The sequence below is a fragment of the Opisthocomus hoazin genome, chromosome 4 (assembly GCF_030867145.1).
Source record: "Opisthocomus hoazin isolate bOpiHoa1 chromosome 4, bOpiHoa1.hap1, whole genome shotgun sequence".
Lineage (NCBI taxonomy): Eukaryota > Metazoa > Chordata > Aves > Opisthocomiformes > Opisthocomidae > Opisthocomus > Opisthocomus hoazin.
In genome coordinates, this window is record NC_134417.1 from 74,056,176 (window position 1) to 74,063,760 (window position 7,585).

The 7,585-nt window shown below is 52.6% G+C and overlaps 1 non-coding gene across 1 annotated transcript; it reads right to left on the bottom strand.

Annotated features, from left to right (window-relative positions):
- Positions 1-5,378: 5,378 nt before the first annotated feature.
- TRNAN-GUU (transfer RNA asparagine (anticodon GUU)) lies at positions 5,379-5,452 on the bottom strand. Its single transcript has one exon. It is a non-coding gene; the product is annotated as a tRNA-Asn (tRNA).
- Between the last annotated feature and the right edge of the window lie 2,133 nt (positions 5,453-7,585).

The window sequence follows — 7,585 nt, forward strand, 5'->3', positions numbered from 1 at the left end:
GAAACACTAAAGACAAATGAATAAAACATTTTTGCAAATATTTGTCTAAACTCAGAACTTTGCACATCATTAATTACAAGTTTTATCTCTCATTTATACTGGAAGTACCTCAGGGCCAGCAACCCTGGGAGGCCCAACAGTACCAAGCACAGTGTGTGTAGCGGCACAGGCCGTTTCTATATCACTTTCACCCTGCTGAGGCTAAGCAAATCACGGAGAGTTTGTGTGGAGGTAATTTTTGAGTTTCAGAATATTTATATCACCCAAGAAAAAAATGATGTCAAATAAGCTATGTCCTCAAATAAAACTGAAGATCTGAATTTTGAATAGCAGCTACTTGTCTCTGCCTATTCTCTATCAAGCTATCGAAAGAGAAAGATTTAGAAAACTGATCTGACCAACACATCCATCTGAGAAAAGCAGAAATGTTTGCGGGGAATCTGTAAACAGAAAAGGAGACCAAAACCGATCACTCCAGTTTTTCTGCCGTTTTACTGCACCACTTTACAATCAGCTTTTAAACAGTACAAGGGATTTAACTGCACTGATTTTTAAACAGATATATTCACAAACAGCAATCAGTTTGTTAAAGCAATTATTCCTTACCAATATATGCACTACTCTAATAAGCACGTAATAGTGGTTTGCAGAGCCTGGTGTGGCAATGACCCAACCAGAAAACAAAATAAGCGGAATATCCTGTCCATTCAGAGTAAAATATAAAATCAGCAGCCCCTTTGGCCTCAGCTATTTGGAAGTTGCCAGATATCCCTTGCCCTTTTGGAAGGTGTGGATAGAAGCATTCCCCCATCTTTCCTGCCTGTTTACCTGTTAGGGTACAATCCAGCTCTCGGGTTTTGTCACCAAAGATGTGGTGATGATAAAGGAATATAATGCTAACAGGAAAAAAAAGCCTGAGCCCATCTTATACAACAGTGCTTTAGGTATATTAGGGCAAATGAACTTTATGAATAAAAGCTTTATTCTTTACAGGAAAAATATGATACTGTTGTTTCACTTTTCCTGTGAATATATTTCTTTCAGGCAAAATACATATTTTGAATCAGCATTAAAAAGGCATTTTTAAACTTACCTGCTTTGGCAAGAAGATAAGTTTAATTAATTAAATTCTTCTATTCATTTTGACAAAATTTCTTTGTCCTTCACATTTGATGGACATAATACAGAGGCATCTCTCCTTAGTCCTTCTTTGCACCCTGTTTCCTTTCTGGAACCCTACACACCTTTCCCACATAAATTGGAGTTTCACAACACTCAAATGCATTTCCTTAAGCTTTCAACAAATTTGACACGGCTTTCCTCTGTGGGCCTTACAGCAGTCTCCAAATTCCCAATATTATTCAATCTAGTTGAAATCTTCGTGTTTCTTAGATAACGCTTTGAGCTGGGCATTGCTTTCATTTTCAGAATAAGACCTGCCTGTGAAGAAGCCAGAGCCTGCTTTTCTATGTGATTGTTTCTAGTCTGTGCATTTTTTTTTCTCACAAACACAAGTTTGTAATTTTAGCCTCTGATGGAGCTTGTCCTTTGCATTTTAGTCATTTTGTTCACTCTGTGTTTAACCAACACTGTTCTGAGATTCCTAGGCACTCCAATTGTAAAAAATTACTAGAAAGCTGCTTGACTTCATAGTGCCTTTTGATCCAAATAGTCTTAAGAACTGCTGTACAAACATCAGGATGCCTATGAAGCAGATGCTAAATATATTTTAATGCATCAATCCATGGGGGAAAGTATGGCACTGAGAAATTAAAGCAGATATGTTCAGATACAGAAAGTAAAGCTGTAGCAAGGTACTGAAATAATCAGGAACTGCATATGCAGTACCTCAAAATTTCCTTGAAAAATTAGAAACTTTAGTAAGAACAATACAGTTCTCAATAGGAACCTCATCCTTGGCAATTAGGACTAGAAATGCTGTTCAAATCGAAGTTAAAAGAAACCAGTAAGTGAATAAAATCAAGCAATTCTGCCTTGCAATTCTATGCTTTAATCTTCTGACAATGCCCTCCAGTCATCCATCCTTGCATTATTTTTATTAGTTGCCTTTGCCTTTTTTAAGTGCGTTGTTCCTTCTGAGCTTATCTGTGAAAGAGTGGGTGCAAAGTAAGCAAACAGCAACGAGAAAATAAATAAATAAATAAACAGACAATCCCAGGGAAGGAGCCTTTCTGAGCCTGTGTAGCTGAACCACTGACTTATTGTCTCTGCTCTCACCACACCCCCCATTCAGTCGGTTGTTCCTTTTTTTAAAAAAACAAAATACTTATTTTTAAAATTTGGAAAGGCCTAACCAGCATTAATAGCCTTACAATTCTTAGCGAAAAAGGGAAAGCTATTTTGCAGTTATGTAAAAACAAAAAGCATCTGAAATCAGCACGTTGTATTTGGTTTTCACCATCAGTTTACGGGTGGGGGGGGGAGGAAAGAAGGAAAGAAAAAATGAAGACAGCTGTTAATCCATTTTAGTAAAAGTGGAAAAAATCCTGGGGACTTTCTACGCCTAATTTCAGCCTAGAGTGATTTTTACGGCCAAACAATGAATCCGTAGAATAATTGGTTCATATCATGAATACACAACAAACTCTGAACCCAGCGCCTGATCCAATTTCCAGGGTAATCGGTAGGGACACCTCCCCTGACTCCGGTGACAAGGACAACGTACAGCACCATTAAAAATAAAAGATCTTTACCAGTGGTTCTGGGTGAATACAGACCAATTGTTTGTTTATGTTGAACGAGCTCTGAAAGCGTTTTTGCAGCATTACATGCGCCTGACATCGATGCAAATAAATCGATATAAATCGTGGGTAAAAAAAAAAAGCCCCATCACTGAGCGAGGCACTAAATTTCCAGACCACAGTATTCAGATGATGATTATTTATTGCCATTGTACGGAGATGAAAGGCTGTGGCGTTCCTCCCGGCGCCCTCGCTTCGTGCCAGCTGAATCCTGCGAGAGGGATGGTGGCAGAAATGGGAGCGAACAGCAACGTTCGCTACGCCGTTTCCCTCCAACATCCATTTTGTTCCAAAGAAACACTTGCCAGAGATTAAAATATTCAAGATGGCTGTTTTCTGCGCCCTTTCCGCCAGCTCTGCGGTTTTTCACGTTTCAAATATTCCGGGTCCCCGCCTTTATTCAGGCTACGAACGTTTCTCTCCCCACCTCACCCGCCTCCCGAACCACCAAACACTGGCGCAGGTTCAAAGGGGGCTGCCCGGGCGCTGCTTTATCTCCAGCCCGCACACCGCCGCAGCCCCCCGCACGCCGCTTCGCTTCGCCCCGCTCCCGCGCCGCGACCCGCCGGGGATGCGCCAAAGCCGGCGGTGCGGGACGGTGCGGGCCGCCTCCGCAGCCCCCCCCCCCCCCCGCGGCGGGACACTGCCCGGCCCCGCTCGCCCCCCGCCGCCGCGGGAGGCAGGGCCGGGGCCCCGCACCTGGGCTCCCGCGCCGGCCCCCCCCGAGGCAGCTACCGAGCAGCTGCGGGGCGGGGCGGCCGGTGGCGGGGGGGGGGGTGGTCGGGCTTCGCCCGGGCGGCAGCGGCGCGGGGCGCGGGGTGCCGGGCCGGTCCTGCCGCCCGCCCGCCCGCCGGTGCTGCGTGCTGCCGGGCGTTGCGGCGGCTCTGCCCCGCCTGCGGGAGAAGCCGGCCGGTGGGCACAGGTAGACGCCGGCCCTGGAGTGTGCCCCGGTGTTTGTTAGGGGGGTCGCTCGGGAGGTGTCAGGGCTCTTTGCTGGCAGCACCAGCCGGTGCGCTCCCGCACTGCGCCGAGCCTGTATCCCGCAGAGCGCGCTGGTGAACGGATCGGCGCAAGGAGCGGGTGCGTGGTCTGGGTGCGTGAAGCCGCTACCAGCGGCTTCTCTTCACGGCTGAGCACTGAACGCTGCGCCAGCCGCTAGGAAATGCGACTTCACACGAAGGAAGCTTCGATTCCCGGTTAAAACGCATCGGGTTTCCCGATTTCCGCCGCCGCAATTGCCATTAGGTAGTGGGCAGGCGGGGTGGGGCGGGCTCCCCGCACGAGCTTTCCACTTCCTCGCGACGAGTCGGTCAGGCGCTGCCAAAACGCCCCCCGCTCGCGCCCCCGCACCGGTTTTGGCGGGGTTTGGCGGGGTACGCCCGCACGCCGCCGTCAACGGACCTCGCGACAGCGACGGCCGCGGGCACAAACCGCGTCCGCGGCGGGCGGAGGGGGCACGGCCGGCTCCGCGGGGGCAGAGCCCCCCCCCAGCCCCCCCCGCCATCGGTCTGGCGACGTCGGGCGGCGGCGGTGTCTGCTGCGCACGGACACAGCTGGGTTGTGGCGGTGCCTGCCCGGGGGGCGAGGCGGTCCCGGCACGAACGCTGACTGTGAACTTTCTGTCCCCCGGTGAGGGTGTCGCCGGCCGCAGCGAAGGCGACACCCCCCCCGCAGACAACGCGGACACACCAAGAAAGGGGGGGATCATCTAAATGACTCCAGTAAAATTCTGGTGATCAGCGGGAAATACTGCAGGGCTCCGCGTCGCTGACGGCGCCGGGAGGGTGCTGCGGAGAGCTGCACCTACCCCGGTGCCGAGCACACGGCTGCCGGTTTTCCAAAACGTTTTACCCAAAAAATGCCGGCGGCAGAAGAAAGCCACGGCAGCGAGCGGCTGCGAGCAGAGCACGTCGGCGGTGCGGGGTCCGTGGCTTTCAGAGGGCTCCGCGGTGCTCCCACACGCTGCGTCTCGGCTGGCGAGGGCCCCGCGTCCTGCCGTCAGGATGCACCGACGGCGCCGAGAGGGCCGCGCCCGCCTTTCAGCAGCCCGGCTGGAAAGGAACGGCGGCGAAACGCGGCTTCGCTGGGCAACGGGGGGCGGTTAACGCGAGTTCTGCCCGCGCGACGCGGGCCTGGGAACGCCGCCGGGCTGGGGGCCCGCGACGGCACCGGGAGGCTCTGCGGCCGGGCTGCTCCTCCTTCGCCGGTTGCAAAGCCGCCCTGCCTTCGTCCACCGGGGAGGGACGGCGGTGTCGCGCCCGCTGTCGAACCTCGGCGCCGGTCATCGCGGTGATCCTCCTCCCAAACGGCATCGCCTCCGCGCAGCGCGGCAGGGCCGGCCGCCGCCGCCAGGTCCCCGCCGCCGAGGCAGCGCCTTCGCGCCTCCCGGCACCGGCCGCCTCGGCGGGGTGGGGGGACGCAGCTCGGCGGCCACCGCGCCCCGCCGGGAGGGAAGCATCGCTCGCTGCCAGGAGCTGCCGCCGCCGCGACCCGCCGAGGGCCCCCCTTTGCCCCGACCCACGCGGCGCCTGCACGAACCTCGCATCGTCCCCGTGCGCGCACGCACAAAACGACGGCCGGCTGCGGGGGAAGCGGGACCGGCCAAAAAGGGAACTGCGTCCCTGGGTGGGCTCGAACCACCAACCTTTCGGTTAACAGCCGAACGCGCTAACCGATTGCGCCACAGAGACTCCCGCTGCCTGAACTTCCGCGGCGCGGCTCATGTGCTGCGTGGCCGGCCGCGCGCCCCCCCGCGCCCCCAGCGCCCCGCGAGCCAGCGCGTCCCCAGGCGGTGCGCGCGGACCCGGGCTCCCGGGCGGCGGGCGGGTCCTGGGAAGCGCGGACGGAACGGTGGAAACGGCGGCTGCGAAAGACCGACCCCCCGAATCGCCGTTCACAGCAGCGTGCTTCTCCCGGGGGTACTCGCAGGTCAGAGCTGCAGCAGCTTCTGCTTGGCTGCGGCTCGTTCGTCCGCTGGGCACCTGGGCCAAAGTGTAATTCCCAGTATCATCGCAGAGTTACCCTCTTAATGTATTCAAGAGGTAATTGGAAGTGACTGCAGGGAACAGTGGGACTGGTTAGAACGGGCAGTACCCCTCTGCCTGTGCGTGGGTAAATTATCCTCACCTTTCCGAGTGACTGCAAACAGCAGCGGAGAAGAGCTGACGCTCCTGTTACCATTTTATCGAAAGCTGCTCCCCACACCACCTTACAGGAAATCTGTGCCCACGGCTCTGCCAAGCTCAAAGTTTTCCCGTCCAGACCTGAGAAAATGTTTTTCCCCTTTTCTTTTACAGACTGACACTGTCTGAATCTCTCTGAAGTCTTACATTGTCTGTGGCTCCACATTGTCCCTGTGGCTCCGTGGAGCTCTGCCCGATGGCTCTTCTGTCCGCTAAACGCCTTCTGGGTCGAGCAGGCACGGGACACCCACTACACAAGGACGGGCACTACCTCCTTTCCAGGTGGATGCTGGCTGTCCCCTAGTCCCTGCCCACCCGAGACCAAGAAGTCCCAGCTGACTCCTGAAACCAGAGAGTCTTCAGCAGCAGGAGTAAGAGCAAGAGCATATTACTCCAGCTCTCATATTTTGTACAGTACCTTGCTCTTCAACACCATAAGACTTCGTTCCTCAGCCCGGTGGGTAACATTATGCGGACTGTTTATTGTCCACAGCTCAGCCTTTCCAGTTTTTCCAATACTTTGAAAAGAGCTACATAAATGTCGGTACTGTCACAGCACTGCTCTGGTTTTTTATTGCTAGTACCTCACTGACCAACATCTTCTAAGACATGGAGGAGAAAGACAAGATATGCAAGCCCTCAACAGTAATCAAAATAACTATTTCAAATACTGCTTTTTGGGTCATCATGCTGACTGTGACATGCGTTCCTACCCAGACCTCTGCTATTCTCAGCATCAGAAGAATCAGCTCATGGGATAGACCTCTTCTGTTTTATCTAGGCAGCAGAACAAGCAAACAGCCCTGTGATTTTATGCACAAGTGAATGGGTATTTAGTGGAAATAGCAAGACTCCAGTCTGAACAAAGGCCTAGCCCATCGACCAGTTGGTGAACACCTGGGCATGGATTTGGGGCCCTGAAATGTTTTACTTTATACACACGAATATTCCCATTAGTTTTAATGAATGTAAACTTGACTATTTTCCAGATCTGTGTGTAGAGGCCAGATCCAAAAAGGGACTTCGCTATGCTGATACCGAGCACAAGCTCTACCTTCGAGGTGTCTGAGAGCAACACAGGACCTGGCGTTAGACATCCACGGCCCCCTGTTCAGTGCGTCGGGACAGTGAGAGCACTGCAGGAGAGGCGACAGAGCCACTCAGCCGCTTTCTGCCCAACATTCTTCCTCACTGTATCTCGGAGTCTTTCATTTGGAGTCTTACAAGGTAAAAAAGAAAATAAGAAGAACATACACAACAACAAGCATTACCTCTTCAGCTGGAATCCTACAGATCAGCAAAAGATCTGAACATGGATGACTTTCGCTGACTGTTGAAGCACTAACTGGTGAGCCACCATACCAGAGAGCAACATTATCTGTCACTGCCCCTTAAATGGAAAAGATTAGTTATCTACCCTTAGGAGAAGGCTTCTGACTGTGTCTTCAGCAGAAAGGAAGGGGCCAAGTGCTGTTTAAGGCGTTCAGAAACCAGAAAAGGATGCTACTTCAGATTAATCGTCCTCCCTATGAGTGTTTTGTTCTTTTTTCTGGACAGTTCTCTTCCTTAATACACTATTGTGGATAGTATCTGGAGATGCTTAATTCTTTCCAGTATCTAGTGTATATAATTTAAACACTA